Source organism: Canis aureus, chromosome 8 (assembly GCF_053574225.1).
Source record: "Canis aureus isolate CA01 chromosome 8, VMU_Caureus_v.1.0, whole genome shotgun sequence".
NCBI classification, from domain to species: Eukaryota; Metazoa; Chordata; class Mammalia; order Carnivora; family Canidae; genus Canis; species Canis aureus.
In genome coordinates this window covers 73,969,336-73,985,942 of record NC_135618.1, presented here as the reverse complement: position 1 = coordinate 73,985,942, position 16,607 = coordinate 73,969,336, and the positions used below count along the sequence as shown (strand labels likewise).

Sequence of the window (16,607 nt, the reverse complement as noted above, 5' to 3'; positions counted from 1 at the left end):
TTTTATTTATTTATTTATGAGATACACAGAGAGAGAGAGAGAGAAGCAGAGACACAGGCAGAGGGAGAAGCAGGCTCCATGCAGGGAGCCTGATGCAGAACTCAATCCCGGGTCTCTAGGACCACACCCTGGGCTGAAGGCAGCGCTAAACCACTGAGCCACCCGGGCTGCCCCATAGATTGGCTTCTATCACAGGAATATTTTTTTTTAATAATAAATTTATTTTTTATTGGTGTTCAATTTGCCAACATACAGTGCTCATCCCAAAAAGTGCCCCCCTCAGTGCCCATCACCCATTCACCCCCCACCCCCCGCCCTCCTCCCCTTCCACCACCCCTAGTTCGTTTCCCAGAGTTAGGTGTCTTCATGTTCTGTCTCCCCTTCTGATATTTCCTACCCAATTCTTCTCCCTTCCCTTCTATTCCCTTTCACTATTATTTATATTCCCCAAATGAATGAGAACATACACTGTTTGTCCTTCTCCGATTGACTTAACTTCACTCAGCATAATACCCTCCAGTTCCATCCATGTAGAAGCAAATGGTGGGTATTCATCCTTTCTAACGGCTGAGTAATATTCCATTGTATACATAGACCACATCTTCTTGATCCATTCATCTTTCGATGGACACCGAGGCTCCTTCCACAGTTTGGCTATCGTGGACATTGCTGCTAGAAACATCGGGGTGCAGGTGTCCCGGCGTTTCATTGCATCTGTGTCTTTGGGGTAAATCCCCAGCAGTGCAATTGCTGGGTTGTAGGGCAGGTCTATTTTTTAACTCTTTGAGGAACCTCCACACAGTTTTCCAGAGTGGCTGCACCATTTCACATTCCCACCAACAGCGCAGGAGGGTTCCCTTTTTTCCTCATCCTCTCCAACATTTGTGGTTTCCTGCCTTGTTAATTTTCCCCATTCTCACTGGTGTGAGGTGGTATCTCATTGTATCACAGAAATATTCTTGATGACTCCCCACAAGGTCCAAATGTCAAGGCTTAGTGTATCTATCTCATCCCAAAAGCTTATTTTTGACCTCCTGGTCTATCCTACCTCCCCCTAGTATATCTGGTACATTGGTGTTACCAGAAAATTCTGTGTTCCTGGAAGACACCAGGCCACTTCATAATGGCTTTGCTTATTCTGGAATGAGCCTGGACTCCCTCCCTCTCAACCCTTGACCTCTTTGTTAAAAAGTTCCATCCCTTGAGAGAGAATGGAGAATGTCTCTCTGCAAAGTCCTTCCTAACTTCTACTTCTGTATTCCAGCACCTGGCAGGACTTATTCCTCCCTCTACCAGGACCACAAGGCTCTTCATACAGAGACCCACTCTCATGTCTCATGACTACTCATTTACTGCCCTGTATCCCTTGATGGGATGGCCATTTTTGCGATCTTCTTTGTATTCCTTTTACCTAGTTTGGTGTTTTGTATTGGGAACATTCCAACTTTTGTTGGGCAGAATAGAAGGCTGTTGAATAGTTCAAGTGCAAGTCCTTATTCTACTCCTGTGGGACACAGTTGGGTTATTATAGATATCCATTTTATAATTCTACTAGTCCCTTACCTACCAATAACTTAATGCTATAAGGGAATAATTAAAACTGAGGTAGATATGCCAAGACAAGCATGGGTGTGATTTTACTTTTTAATTTTAAAAAAGGATTTATTTATTTACTTATTTATTTGAAAGAGAGAGAGCACATGGGCAGGGAAAGGGGCAGAGGGAAAGGGAGAGAGAAAATCTCAATCCAACTCCCCACTGAGTGCAGAGCCCAATGTAGGCCTCGATCTCACAACTCTGAGGCTGTGACCTAAGCCGAAATTATAAGTTAGATGCTTAACTGACTGAGCCACCCAGGCACCCTGGTTGGGTGTGCTTTTAGAGGAAGAAGGAACATGAAAGATTGATGGACAGACCTATAATATATGGACAAACTGAAGTTGAAGTGTAAGAGAGCGACCAGGAGAAAGAGCACATGATATGAATTTCAGAGTCAGAAAACCATGGATTCAAGCCCATGTTCTACCGTACTAGCTGCGTACTTCTGGGTAAAATACCTAACCTCTCTGAGCCTCAGTATTCCCATCTATGAAACGGGCATGAACTCCTCATAGCATGTTTATGAGGGTTAAATGGCAAAAACAGAGGTAATGTCTCTGGCAAGTGCTATGACACACAGCAAGCCTCAGTGGCTGGTGTTTGTTATGTGGTGAATGGATCAAAGAGCTGCTGGTCCTTGGCCAGGGTGGAGGGCTCCCTGTATCCATGTTTAGGGTCTTGGGGAAGAGGGATTGGTCTTGGTCTGCATGGCTCCAAAGGGTAGAACCCAACGATCTGAAGTAGCAAGGGGGTGGAACTGAGCTCAACTCAAGTGTGCTGAGAGTCCCAGGACTCTTGAGAAGAGCTTCTAATAGAGTAGCAAGCTTCCTGTCACTGGACATAATGAGGGAGGCTCAGGTTGCTGCTGCCTTGCTGGGTCTGTCAGAGGAGAGGACTCAACCAGCAGGGCAATCGGTCAACCAGGGATCCTCTGCTAACTTTGAAATGTGATGATCTGTAGTTTTGGGTGGTTCTAGAATAGGAATGAACCAGCGGTCTTTTGACCACAAGAAAAATGGATCTTTTTTTGGACTGAATAGTTAGAATGGGGATGAGGTGGTTTATATGCATGTGGAGCCCTCAGAAGGGCATTCCTGTCTGCAGAAGCACCCCTGTACTGTGAGGAAGGACCTTGTCCTCACCCCATCCTGGGAACCTAGTGCAGCTCTGGCACATAAAACCTGTTGAATGAGTGTATGAATATATGATTCTGTGAAGGAAAAAATCATCACTAGAGTCCAAGCTTCTAGCATTGCTTATCTTATCCATGTCAGGGTCCTATTCCAGAATTTCTCTGTTAAAAATTCTTCTTGCACTCATGGGACATTATAAATCTTTCAGAATATGTTATAATTACATCTGAGTACTGTTAGTTCTTATAATATGCCAGGAAGAGGAATTCGTTTTTGGCGAATATAAGTTAAAAAAAAAAAATTCCTTCTGTTTAAGCCCACACCTCTCGGAAGGCCCTGGCATATGTTGCTGCTAACCCAAAACTACTACTAACATATCCTGCCTCCAATGAATGATTTGTGTTCCTTTGGAAACAGCCTCCCATGGGAAGTGCTGGAAACAGAACCCTCCCTCCCCCTGTTTCCCCAAGAACAACACGAGTCAACAAATCTGGAAGCCTTGCCCCTGTCCGCTTTTAAACAGTTGTTACGAGAATCAAAGTCAGCCCACAGTGCATATGGCTTGATTCAAGTGGCTACATTGGGAGAACACAGCTCCAGGAATATATATAGCTCTGCTCTCTGCAGACTCTCTCCTTTTCTACTTATCACTCCATGAATCAGTAAACAGCAGCCTGTCACCACTGGCACCAATAATCAGCTGGACAGATTCTAGTGGCCATAATCTCATCCCTATTTCCTTTGAACTTCTGAGAGGGGAAGACTGTCAAAGGTTTTATTCCATTATTTTTGCTGTTTGATGCTTGAAGTGAGGACTGTGTAGGTTGGCTACACAAATTGTTGCTGGAGTGATTTGGGACTTGAGGCAGGAGGAGGTTGAAGACAGATTGGGGACCTCAAGGACTCAATGGAGGAGCGAAATTGGATTCAAGTTCTCCTCCCAGGATTGGATCTGTCTCTCTCTCTCTCTCTCTTCCACAGAGAAGGTGAAGCAGATAGTATGATGAGACAGGCTCTGAGAAGGCCAGGCTGAGAAGTAGCTCACCTGATTGGGGTCAGGGAGGGACCCCTGGGAAGGGGACACAGAACAGTCTAACAAGCTCCTCAAGAGCTCCAAGAGACATCTTAAGGTAAAGAGACCAGAGGATCCTTTTAATCCCATGTGGGGCTCAGCCTAGCTCACCAGGCTTCTGGCCAGGTAGGGATCCAAAGCCAAAGCTTCAGCCTTGGACTCCCTTGGGAATACAGCAGGGACGGGGATGAGGGCAGCCATGGTCAGTGCTGGCCAAGCATTCCGGATCTGGTCCATTTACTCTTTATAATAATGAACATTTGTTCTCTGGCAGAGGTGAGTTTATGCACAGAAGTTGGGGGTTTGGGTTTAGCCTCCTGAAGAAACTTGTATTGTTAAGAGAAGCTCTGGTTTTTATTAGCAAAACTCAGAGAGAGAGTTTGTGCCTTGATTTTGATTAGTAAGAATCTGAGCTTGGCAGGGATGGAAACTTCTGGTCTCTTGAAAAAGCTCACTTTAAAATAAGCAGACTTCGGGTGTAAAACTCCTTTACTATCTGGATTGTGGCATGACTCAGTATTAATAGACTCTAATTTCACCTTATTGTCTTGTTGTTGAGTTTTGCATTTGTTTTCATTTTGGATTTTTACCCCATTCAGCAAGGATATTCCCTAGAAATACATAGTGGATGGGTTTAAGCATTGGGAGTTGGTGGAGTTTATCCAAGAACAGATTAAGTTGAATGGGGATGAGGGTTCTGTATGCAGGTGGTGTGTAATCTTCTTAGATTGAGTCAGGGGAACAACTTAATGGAGTTATCCAAATGTGAGTGGTTAAGAATGAAGCAAACAAGCGACAATCAAGCAATTTCCCACTGCTAAGCATCAAGTGCACTCACTGGAGGTGGAGAAGGAGATAAGTGAGTGGGATTATTTAGAAACTGGTATGTGAACAGAAAGTGCTCAGATCTTGGGAGGTAACTCAGGAAGAAATGGGATCAACTTAAAAGTTTTCAGTCTTTTAGCTCTGGAGGAATCTCTGGGAAGAGGAACAGAAGATCAACATTGAGAAGTCAAAAATGTCTTAGCTCAGAAGGGGCTGGGAAGGACCAAGATGCTCATCTAAGGGCAGGTCAAAGGCTTAAAAATGCATCTGAACCTGTGTGCTGGGAAAGTAGAGTTTGAGCTGTCAAGACTTGGGGAATTCAAATGTTGAAAGAAGACAAGAGTTACGGGATTTTGGACCTTATGACATTATTGGGAGCCAGTTTGGGAAATTTCCCAGAGGCAGCTGACATTCAGAAAATTTTTAAGTGGGTAGTTACTCCAGCTGGGGAAATTTGGAAACGAAGGGGGGTGCTCTCCTTGGAGGCAAACAATATGGGACAAAGCTAAGGCATTCTAGAATGGAAGGAAGATGCAGTCACCATAGAAATTGAAATGTTGCACAAATGAGAGCCTTCAGAATTGGAGAAATACAGAAGGAGGGGTCTGGCATGTTCCCGGGATTAGGGGAGGATGCGAGGCCACCGGTTTTGATGGAGATTAGCCACTATGTTACCAGGCGGAGCCCTGTTCAGGTGCCAAGTGTTCAGGGTTGGGACAGAACAGAGGGAGTCATACACAAATTGTTGAGGGAAATAAGTTTTATTGAGTGAGTTTAAAAGAAAGTCTTGAGGAAGGACATGGTGGACTGGTCCTTTATTCACTTTCCAAGAGGTGTTTTCTTAGCGCAAATCTGGTGTCTCGATGAGATTCTTTCTTTAAACGAGTGTTAACTTTGTAGGTGGTGGACTTTGACCACCTGGCATGGCTTGATTGCCATGCTGGAAAAGCTGAACCATGTGGGAATTCTTTTGTTACTCCTTTACATTCCTTTGGTTTATTGTTGTTGTTTATGTTGAACGAATATGAGCTCCTTACTTACGATGGGTGATAGCAGCATGGATCTAGATTATATGAGATATTGGGTTTAGGAGACATATCTGGTTGGGAACTGATGTTAAGATTATAAATTACTCTCATGGTCATATTTGGTTTGGGTATTAAGTGATTTTCCTCAATATTCTGGAAACAGACCTCATGCTATTTTGTTTCCTTATGATTCCCTGAAATTCTGGAAAGATCAGACATTCGAGAGATTGGAATAATCACATTTTGAAGGTGTTAATGTTCCTGTGGGCAATTTCTCTGTCTGTGAAAATGCTGAAAAAGAAACCTAGACCTCAAATGCACTTACTTTGGCCAAGGTTGAGTGGATCCAGAAGGAAAGGAATCAGGTGGCTATGTGACATTACAGTAAGATTTTAATTGCTCTGAATTGATTTGAATGAATGAAGTGGGGAAGATGAACATAAATAGGATTTTAAGTATTGAATTTGTTTAGCTTTTCTGGAATGATCCCAATTTAGTTTTTCATAATACTCTTGTATTATCTTTTTATCTCCTGTTCTATCCTTAGTTATGTCATTTAGAAAATTTCTTCTATTATTTCTTTGTGACTTCTCTCTTTCTGCCTCATTACACCTCATCAGAAATTTGTGTATTTTATTGATCCTTTCAAACAATCAACTCTTGGATTTGTTCGTTCCTTTTACTTATCTTTGTTTTCTATTGCATTAATGTCTATTTTTTTGTCATCCTTTTCTTTCACTCTTTTTAGATTTATATTCTTGTCTGCCTACCTTCCACACCATCCAAGTTCTGAAGTTGGAAATTTAATACACTAATTTTTAGCCTTGCCTTTTCAAGGTCAGAATTTAAGCGTTTAGATTTCCAGGGTGCCTGGGTAGCACAGTTGGTTAAGCATCTGTCTCTTGGTTTTGGCTCAGGTCGTGATCTCAGTATCATGGGATTGAGCCCTGCATCAGGCTCTGCACTCAGCATGGAGTCTGCTTGAGGCTCTCTCTCCCTTTGTCCCTACCCCTTGCACACTCTCTGTCTTTCAGATAGATAGAGAAATCTTTTAAAAAAAGAATATAGATTTCCTTCTACATATTCCTTTATCTGTATGCCACAAGTTTTGATACATAGTATTTTCATTCTATTTAATTATAAATATTTAAACATTTCTATCATTTTAATTTTGATTCATGAGTTATGGAGAAGTATGTTTTCAAATTTACAAATTAATTGTTATTTTAAGTTAATTTAAAAATTGATTTCTATCTCAATTGTACTGTAGCAAGAGAATATGGTATGCAGGATACCCAATTCTTGAAAATATTTTTAGAGTTGTTTGTGGACTGGTACATATCTATTTTTTTGTAAATAGTGCATGTGTTCTAGAGAACAACATTTATATGTTCTATCTAACTTGTGTAATGTGTTAACATGTTTATATCCTTTTCCTTCTTGGCCCTTCCTTTGATTAAGAGTGTGGTCCCTGGGATACTCTGGTTAATGTAGGGTTCTTAGCTTCTCCTTTCCTGCATTGCTTGGATGCCAAGCTCAGTCTCCTATGCTCTTAGGAGTGGATGTTCATTTCCAAAATTCTAGATTCTTGGAATTGACATTTTCCCAAGGCAACTCAACTTTGGTGTTTGCTTGGATGTGTGATGTGATGTTATAAAACCTTTTTTTTTTTTTTTTTTTTTTTTTGCCCTTGAGGATTTTACTTATTTTCTTGTGAGCCCAGGAATGCATTTACTTTCATTGTAATTCTTCCATCATTTGACTATTTTGTGGTAGAAGGCTATTTCAGAGTATTTTGGGGCACCATATTGCCAGAAGCAGAATTCTCTAGGTATTCTTTACTGAGAAAATAGGTAGAACTCATCCCTTTTGTCCCTTCTCACTTTTCTATTTATTAGGTCTGGAGTAAGACATAGTCCTCAGAAATACCCAGTGGTCTGCCATCTTCTTGATGAGGAGGAATTATAGCTCTTCACCCTGGGGAGAAGCAAGAAGGTTCATGTTCTTTTCTCTCCAAGTTCTATTTTTAATGTGTGATGATTTTCTCTTCCATGGCAGTTTGAAGTCTTGGTCTGAGATTTCCTATCAGTTTGGTAACACCATTTGCCCCTTGCTTATTCATGCAGGGATGTTTTAAGGAGGAATTTCAAAGAAAAGGACATCATGGTGGTAATGCTGGCACACTTAGAGGGAAGCAGAGGGAAAGAGCAAGAAAGAGACAAAAGAATGGGGAAAATAAGACTAAAATTAAGTCTTGGCTTACATATAAGTTGCCTGGTGGAAGTGAGAGCCTATTGACATAATTATATGTTCTGGGACCCTAGATATTCATAAAGGGCCTCTTTCCTAATTCATTACTAGTGACATAAACAGGTAAAATAACAAAGGATTAAAAAATATAACAAAGGATTCCTTCCCTTCTGGGTTTATGCTCTGTTTTAGGGGAAATTAGGATTTGAAAACCTAAGCACTTCCATTAAGTGCTTACAATTTAGTTTGCTGGACAAGCTATAAAGAACAACAAGAAAAATACACAGCAGTATATGATCCCTGCTGGTATACAGTATTAAGATAGTATCAAGATTGGGGCACCTGGGTGGCTCAGTTGGTTAACTGTCTGACTTTGGCTCAGGTCTTAGGATTGAGGCCCACATTGGGCTCCCTGCTCAGTGAGGAGTCAGCTTCTCCCTCTCCCTCTGCCTCTCCCCTGCTCGTGCTCTCTCTTTCTCCCTTTCTCTCTTAAATAAATAAATAAATAAAATCTTTAAAAAAATAGTATCAGGGTTCATTTGGGGCAAGTTCACTGCATTCCAGAGGAGTCAGAGAAATCTTCCTAGAGAAGTAAAGACAGGAATTGGCCTTGATTTTAGAGGGGCAAGAGAAAGATAGCAACCAACTCTCTGCATAAAGGAAATGTTCATCTGTCTCCCTCACTCCTGATGTAGGCCTGCTTGTGGAGCAGAGTGCCCACATGACTTAGAATAAGCTCAGTATTGCTGACTTAAGAGAGCTACAACTTTCTCATTTTACAAATGAGAAAACTGAGATTCATGGTATAAGCTCACAGACCCCCCTGGGCTTCTGACCCTCAATCTATTAGTCTTCTTCCACATACTGTTTGTAAAACCTCCTATAATTATACTACTAGCTCTTGGTTTGTCAGTAGTTACTTTAGACCATAATTGGAGTATGACTAATGCATGGAAATGCATAAGCATTGCATGGATAGTAATCACGTAAGAAACAGTTATTGATTTTACTTTTTTCTGTAACTTGGAGCTGTCTAATTCCCTGAAATACCTGTGATAAATAATTAGTTGGTATTTGCAAATGCTTAACTCTCTCTAGAGTAAGGTGCTATATTAATATAAAGAAAAAGATCCTTACTGTCAAGCTCAGTACCTCTGGGCCTGGAGGTGTCAACTAGCTGAAAAAAAATCCCTAGAACAAAAGTTGATTTGATGATCTATTACCAGAAGAGTCAAGGTAAAGAAATAATGATCACAAATGATTTAGCCTGGAAAAAGGTGTGTGTGTGTGTTTGTGTGTGTGTGTGTGTGTGTGTGTGTGTGTGGTAGGGGGAGAATCCATGATTCACCAGAGATAAGACTTGATATTTATCTTATTTTTTATTGAAAAATTTTTTAAACCAATGTTTGCAAAGGGTGTATGCTGAGCTACTTTTGGGTGAGGATGACAGGCTGTGCTTGTCACCCCTGTGCATGGTTTGGTAGCTGTTGTGACACCACAGCAATGGATATCAACACCGAGTGCTGATAGGTAAAGCCTCAAGGCAGAGAAAATGTCATTTGAAGTAAATGGAAACCATTTGATGATAACCCAAGAGATCGTGAACAGCAGGCATACATTGAAAAAGAAGAATGGCTCTTGTTTTAGGGGTACTGGGAGCTCCAAGAAATGGTATGTGTTACAGTAACTCTCATTCCTTATTCTGGAATCATCTTCCTTGAATAAATACTATATATTAGCTGTTGGTTAGCAGGTGGGGTCCAGGGGATGAGGGGACAGGCAGGCAGATAGGCCTCCATAGGATGTGGTGGGTGGCCTTGTCTCTGTCTCTGACTCTGGTCAGTGTTCTTTTCTACTGCACACCATCATGTTTCTGGACCTGGGTCTGTGATTACAATTTCCTGAAGCTGATTTATTACTGTTGAACTTCATTTTCCAACTGGCTCATCTTCCACAATTCCATCTACCAGTCTAGGGTTCCATTTCATTACCAACCTGCTTCTTCCAGCCAGATGTCTGTTCTTCCTCCTATAATCTCACTTCTACTAGAAATTCCAACAATTTCTTTTGGGTTAAGGATTTGAAGACAACATCCTGGAGAAAGTGTTCCTTTCTGTTTCTAGACTGTTTTCTTGAAAGGTGCCCATACCCTCAAGCCATGTAGGGAGAGGAGGCTGCAGTAATCCCTGGAGCTCCCAAGAAGACTGTAAGGGGTCTCAGAGAAATTGCCACTGTCCCCGTTTTTCAGGGGTCCAGAGCAGCAGAAGAGGCCCAGAGAAGTGATAATTCCTGTCATAGTTATATAAATGTAAAGCATTCAGAAGAATGCCTGACAGACAGTAAACAAACAATGCCATTGTTTATAATTTTTTAGATACCAGGGATGAAGCAAGAGGTCAGGAGGTCTAAGATGAACCAGGTTGGAAGGAGATGGTGTATGGGCACAAAGAAAACCCACCAGGGTGGTTCAAAGTCAGTGCTCCTCAAATTTTGCATGCCCTGACATTTGCAGGGTGGTCCTGTTTATCTCGTACACTCAACTTGCTTGAGACAAAGAAGGGTCCAGGGCTCACCTGACACTGTGGCAGCTAGGAGATCAGAATCTCAGCTCCCTGTAACACCCAGTGTGAAGCCTGAGTGAAGCAGTCGGGAATAGGCTGATATTGAATGGAGAGCTTGTCTGATGGGAGGTGGTGGCTGGTACCGGGGATGGCTCAGGCGTTGGGTTGGCAGTGTCACTGAGCTCCAGAAAGCTCACTGTTGTGGCTGGCTGTGCTGTGGAGTGCAGCTTGAGCAGGGCTAGACCACGGGTGCCTTCAGGGGGTCCAGGTAAGCTGGGGCAGCCTTGGGCAGTCTCCGGGAGGCCTGTGGGAAGATGGAGCCCCCTTTGGGGAATTGAGGTCTTGGAGATGGTAGTCATTCTCCCATGGTGCTCAGTGCTCTGGCTTGAGCCAGAGTTGGCCTCACAGCAGAGGAGAGGACTGAGCAGTAGGTGGGACCCAGGGGATGAGGGGACAGGGAGGCAGATAGGCCTTCATAGGTTGTGGTGGGTGGCCTTGTCTCTGACTATGATCAATGTTCTTTTCCACCACATATTGTCATTTCTTTCAAGTTCCTCAGTAGGTGGAGTGGGCAGTGTCCTTGTCAGAGGAACTTACAGGACGTGCCATACCCTCCATCTGAAGGCTCCTTGCCAGCTGGGAATCTTCCCTGAAGCTGAAACTCGGCCAGACTTTCTTCCCCTTGTCTCTGCAAAGTTTTTTCCTTTAGCCACAAACAATAAGGTGATTTCCAGTCTCTAACCTTAACTTCTTCTAATAAAAACTAGTTTTTTTCCCCCTCTGATTCTAAAAAGCAGTCACTTTTAATTTAGAAAATGTGGACAAAGACGGGAATAAAGATACTACAGTCTCACCACATAGCTTAATTCTTCTGGATGCCTTTTCTATGTCCTGTGATGGAGTGCATAGAAGTGTGGGCCTGGAGTCAGAATTGAGCTCTGCCTCTGCCACTAATTACATATTTCATCTCAGGTAAGTTGCTCAATGTCTGGGTCTTATTTCAGTACCTATAACTTGTAGGTATTGTTATCTTTCTCTTGGGCTATGATAAGAGTTAAATAATATAATGCATATAAAATGCAAAGTACAGTTTGGGGTACATAGTAAATGTTTAATAAAGGATCGTTTTTTTGAAAACAGGGATCATGTGCCATATTTTTAAGTGTTTTGTAAATTTAGAAGTGTAATCTGAGTATGGTACATATGAAATACTCTTAATGAATGGTCGTTGCAAATCTACAATGTGGTTCTAGCCCCAACTTCTTATCCTACAATGTAACTTGCTTGGGCAGCCATTCATAAGAGTCAGACAACAAAGTGTTAATAATTGGATATACTTCCAACAATCCCTTTTTAATACCTGTTATGGAATGTTTTATATTGGAAATATTCTGGTTTGCACTTAGGTAAGTCTGAGGTCCATGTGCTTGAGTTTTCATTATCAGAGTACCTGTAGCTAAAAATTCACAGAGGGAATGTACAGTCATTAAATATTCGCTGGCAGACTTTAAAAATTAGACCCGACTCAAATATAACTCTGCTCAACACAAACCTGTATGACATCACTATTTGGCCAGTTTTGCAGATGATTTTCAGATGTTTTGGCAGCAGAGTGTGAATCAAAAGCAAATGGAAATTGCACAATGTGTAAGCAACACAGGATTTCATGAAGTTGACGAAAGTGATGTATGTAGTAGAATGGCTCATATTGCTTGAAAACCTCAACAAACAAGGATCTCATGAGCTACAATTCAATGATAGGAAATCAACCAACTGAATCATAGAAAATGAAGATCAAGCAGAAAGCAGAAAAGACTGGAATTTAAAAGAATTTAGAGAAGTACTTATCTTAGGTCCTCTGAATATTTTGCAAAAGTTAGGCTTTCCATGCTGTTTCCAAGGGATTGTGAAGGGTAATTCATGTTAAATTGATGTTAAATTGATGTTAAATGAATTTTATGTTAAAACAGAACATAACATAAAATTGCTTTAACAATTTTAACATGAAATTTATGTTAAAATAAATAACATAAAATTATGATTTTTAATGTTTGTATTAATCTTGATTGTCAAGATATTATTATTATTATTTAATTAATATATAGTTCAACTGGAAAGAATCAATTAGGGAGACTGAAGAATTGCCTTCCTAGAAAGTTTCAAAAGAAAAATAGATAACCTCAGTTCCAGACTCCTGACACATTCATCTCCCTGCAGGTGGAGGGTTAAATGTTATAGTTGGTGCATCCTTTGGCTCTTGTGTGTTATATTTGCAAGTGCCCTGGCATCTCTGGGCTCGGACTTTAAGACCCCATCACATTGCTTTGCCATTTGCATTGACCAGTAGAGACAGAAAGAGTAGTACAATTTACACTGTTTGGAGTTTGCCCTGATTTTCTACCCTTTTTTGGTTCTGAAGATGGCCTAGTTGACATTCAGTGGTTGAACTAACTGCTCTGCTGTAAGTTGAGAGGACGGCTTTAGCTTTCTCCTGACCACTCGTTCTTGCTCTGGCCACCATGCTGTTTGGAGCTTTCATTCTTTTCATGTTTGTGTTTGCCAAATTAGTAGTTTGCTCTTGTGTGTTGACCTTTTTAATATTCTGTATTTTGATTGGTTGGTCTTACCATTCTCTCTCATTTTCAGCCTGGCTAACCCTCCAGGGAAGAGGTGAAACAGCTATCCAATAAAAATACAAAATACTGAAAAGGTCAAAATACACTATTACAATAAATTACCATAACTCAAACAGGGAAGCAGGCATTAAAATTCTGATACGTACAAGGATAGAGATTGGCATGAGAGTTGCAAATGGCACTGCATTAATGCATTTGGATGTCAGAGTTCACCCAGAAGAGAGTAAACATTCTAAAACCAGAGTCTCAACATCATCTTGTGAGGCTCCTATGCTGTCACATCCTGCCATTGTTGGATAATATAAATGCTGCTCTGAACTGACGGCTTCCACTGTTTTTCCTTCTTGCCTAGAAGTGGGGACAAAAGGGGGGAAAAAAGGAAGAGCAAACATGGTCTGTGCGAGATGAAACTCTTAAATCAGGCTTGCAGAGGACTGGTTACAATTTATGGCCGGTCAAGACACAGAACATCCATTTTATTTATTTTATTATCTGGGTCCTATGGACTGTCGCTCGGCAGAAATGACATGCAATGCGTGCAAGATGGAAGCACAGTTTCCAAAGCCCCTTTATCCCCTTTTCAGTTGGAATATTTATTCTAGGGATACTTTGCGAGATGTTGCAGAGAGCACCGGTGGGGAATTAGATACCTAGCCCTAACCCGTGTCTGCCGTGCACCTGCTGTGGCCTATGCACATTACTTACACCCCTAACCTAGGGGGTTCCTAAGAACATCAAAGTCTTTGTGACTATTACTCAAGGCATTGGAGATAAAAATGCCTGAGACGGTGTCTCTCACTTTGTGAGTCTCAAGCGATATGAACTACGCTTCCCTCTCCTCCCAAGCTCTGTGATCTTGGGCCATTCTCCTAACCTCTCTGGGCTCTGAACTCCATGTCTTTTCTAGAGCTGCAAGAAACCTAGTGGTGGAGTGCATGAATCAGTGACCTGCCAGGAAGCAGGCCCCTCCTCCCCCACCCCTCCCTCTATCCCACCTGAGGCACAGAAGCTAAATAAATCAAATCTCCAACCTGGAAGGCCATTTCATATTGGTTGGATCAATAGGAACTCCATTTTCCCTGAGATATCGCCAGCAGACGTCACTGGTGGCTCCTGACAGCCGGGCTGCTGGCAGCTGTGGCCACTCACCTCTGCTGCCTGTCACCCGTAATGATGGCAGACCCCACGGGGGGCAGGGTGTGCCATCAGATGCCTGACAGAGCCTCAGGGAGGGGGTCCTGCTCGTGGGCAGCCACAATCTAATCGGCTCCTGCTTGAACAAATTATCTCTTAAGTGGTAGCGTGAAGAGAACTGTGTTAATCTACTAAATCATAAACCTTCCCGCAGTGTGATGCTGCCATTCCAGACAGATCCTAATCTGCAGTCGTACTGTCAGTTATGGTTTTGACACCAACACTTTGAATTGCCAACAGAAAATCGTATTTGACATTTAATTCCAATCATGCAGAGCCTTTCATTGAAAGCGCTGTCAGTTTACCTTTATTTGGGAGAAGGGGAGACAATATGCTTGTGTCTTCTGGTAATTTTTTTTTTTCTTCTTTGAAGGAGGTGGGTGAGGAGGAGAAAGCAGGAAAAATCAAACTTCAAATAATGTACCAGTTGAAGAAGCACTTTAATCCTCACGATGGTCTGATGCTGAATCCACTCCTCCATGCCTTCGTTTTTAATTCTCAAATTTACTGCATTCCAGCAAATCTCCATCATTTTACATGGATTAGGCACTAATTCAGGTCAAATAAGGATTAATTAGTCAGTAAAAACCGGCCAGTGCCATCAATGTGCCAACAAGCATTTTAAAATAATCTGTTCTTACTTTGAATCGGTATTTGCCGAGGGTGGGGCCTCTGGAGTATTATAAAATTGCAATCAGGTGTCTGACAGAACTGGAAATGAGGAAAAATGTCAGTTTTAGCAGTGTTTAAATCTCACCTGCCACCGAAATGCCACCCCTCTCAAACTGGGTCCTGTGGGAAATAAAGGGGTGGAGGGAGGGCTGAAAGGAGGTGCTGTGGTCTTTGGGCAGGACAACAGCCTTTAAAATCAGGGGCTCACAAACCTGGGAGTGCTGGGGGATCACCTGGAGTGCTTGTTATTTATTTTCTTTAAGATTTTATTTATTCATTCATGAGAGACACAGAAAGAGAGAGAGAGAGAGGCAGAGACACAGGCAGAGGGAGAAGCAGGCTCCCTGTGGGGAGCCCGATGTGGGACTCGATCCCAGGACCCCAGGATCAGGCCCTGAGCCTAAGGCAGGCGCTCAACCACTGAGCCACCCAGGTACCCTTAGAGCACTTGTTAAAAGACAGTTTGCTGGGGGGTAAGCCCCTCCTCCAGGGCTTCTGATTCACTGGGTCCAGGGTAGGGTCTAAAAAATCTTTTTAAAAAGATTTTATTTATTTATTTGAAAGAGAGGGAGAGAGCAAGCAGGAGGAAGAGCAGAGGGAGAGCGACAAGCAGATCCCTTGCTGAGTGGAGAACCCCACATGGGGCTTGATCCCATGACCTCTGAGATCATGACCTGGGCTAAGACCAAGAGTAGGATGCTTCACCGACTGAGCCACGCAGGCGCCCCGAAAATGTGTCTTTTTAACAAGTTCTTCTGTGATGCTGAGGCTGCTGGCTTGGGACTACACTTTGAGAATCTTGGCCTTTAGATAGGGCAGAGCAGAAACAGGGACCAGAACAAGAGAATGGGGCTGGGGAGGCAGAGACCCCCAAATAGTACAGAGTGTCCATCAAAACCTCCCAGACACGGCAGGTGGGTTGGAAACATGACCTCACACCAGCCAATAAATGAGGACCAGGGAACCCATAACATGGTGTGGCCAATCCTTTCCCCCTCACTTTCTGCCTTCCCAACCCTTTGGCTATCCCAGCCATACAGAGGGAAGGAAGGAGGGAGGCCAGAGGTTAAACCGAAGGCACCGAATTTGAAGATCCGAAGATGGAATGGAAGGGGAATGGGAGGGGAAAGTATTGGTGGGGATATTCCTCCCTCATTACTTGTGGGAGGCAACTCAAGCTTCGTGGAAAGAGTACCCGATGGGGACACAAAGACTCTAAGTTAAATTCAAGTCTTGGCTTTCTTTATACCTTGTTACCTGAGATCTTTAGGGCTCAGTTGCTTCATCCATAAAAATGGAGGCAGTAATACTTCTTGCCTGGACTTGCTACGTGAATAAGAAAATACACCGCTGGAAAGAGTAGCGCCAAGTAGCTGCTCCGTGACTGTTTGCTTCCTCCCTTCTCTGCACCTGTCCACCACCCAGGCCGTAGCTAGTGAGGGCAGCTATGTTAGCATCGCCTCCGTTGTTGTTACGGAGCAGATAAAACTGCCTGCAATGTCCCCCAGACCTGGTGGTGATTTTGTTACCTCCTCTGCACAGATCAGATGCTGATCTTTATGAAAGAAGATTCAGAGAAGCCAGTTAGTTATCTGAGCATTTAGCCTGGAGAGGAAGGGAGACAGAGATGAGGGGAC

At 42.7% G+C, this 16,607-nt stretch overlaps 1 long non-coding RNA gene across 7 annotated transcripts in view; it reads left to right on the top strand.

Annotated features, from left to right (window-relative positions):
• Window positions 1-5,173: 5,173 nt before the first annotated feature.
• LOC144319752 (uncharacterized) overlaps window positions 5,174-16,607 on the top strand; it is a 28,331-nt gene continuing 16,897 nt past the window's right edge. For 2 of the 7 annotated variants that reach the window (XR_013385481.1, XR_013385479.1), the window contains exons 1-4: window positions 5,174-5,323; window positions 11,020-11,191; window positions 11,281-11,440; window positions 14,672-14,856. This is a non-coding gene — a long non-coding RNA (uncharacterized LOC144319752). Of the gene's footprint in view, window positions 5,324-9,005; window positions 9,144-9,391; window positions 9,579-9,608; window positions 10,737-11,019; window positions 11,192-11,280; window positions 11,441-14,671; window positions 14,929-16,607 lie in introns of those variants that run through there. The other 5 variants (XR_013385484.1, XR_013385485.1, XR_013385482.1 and 2 more) reach the window with 5 other exon arrangements.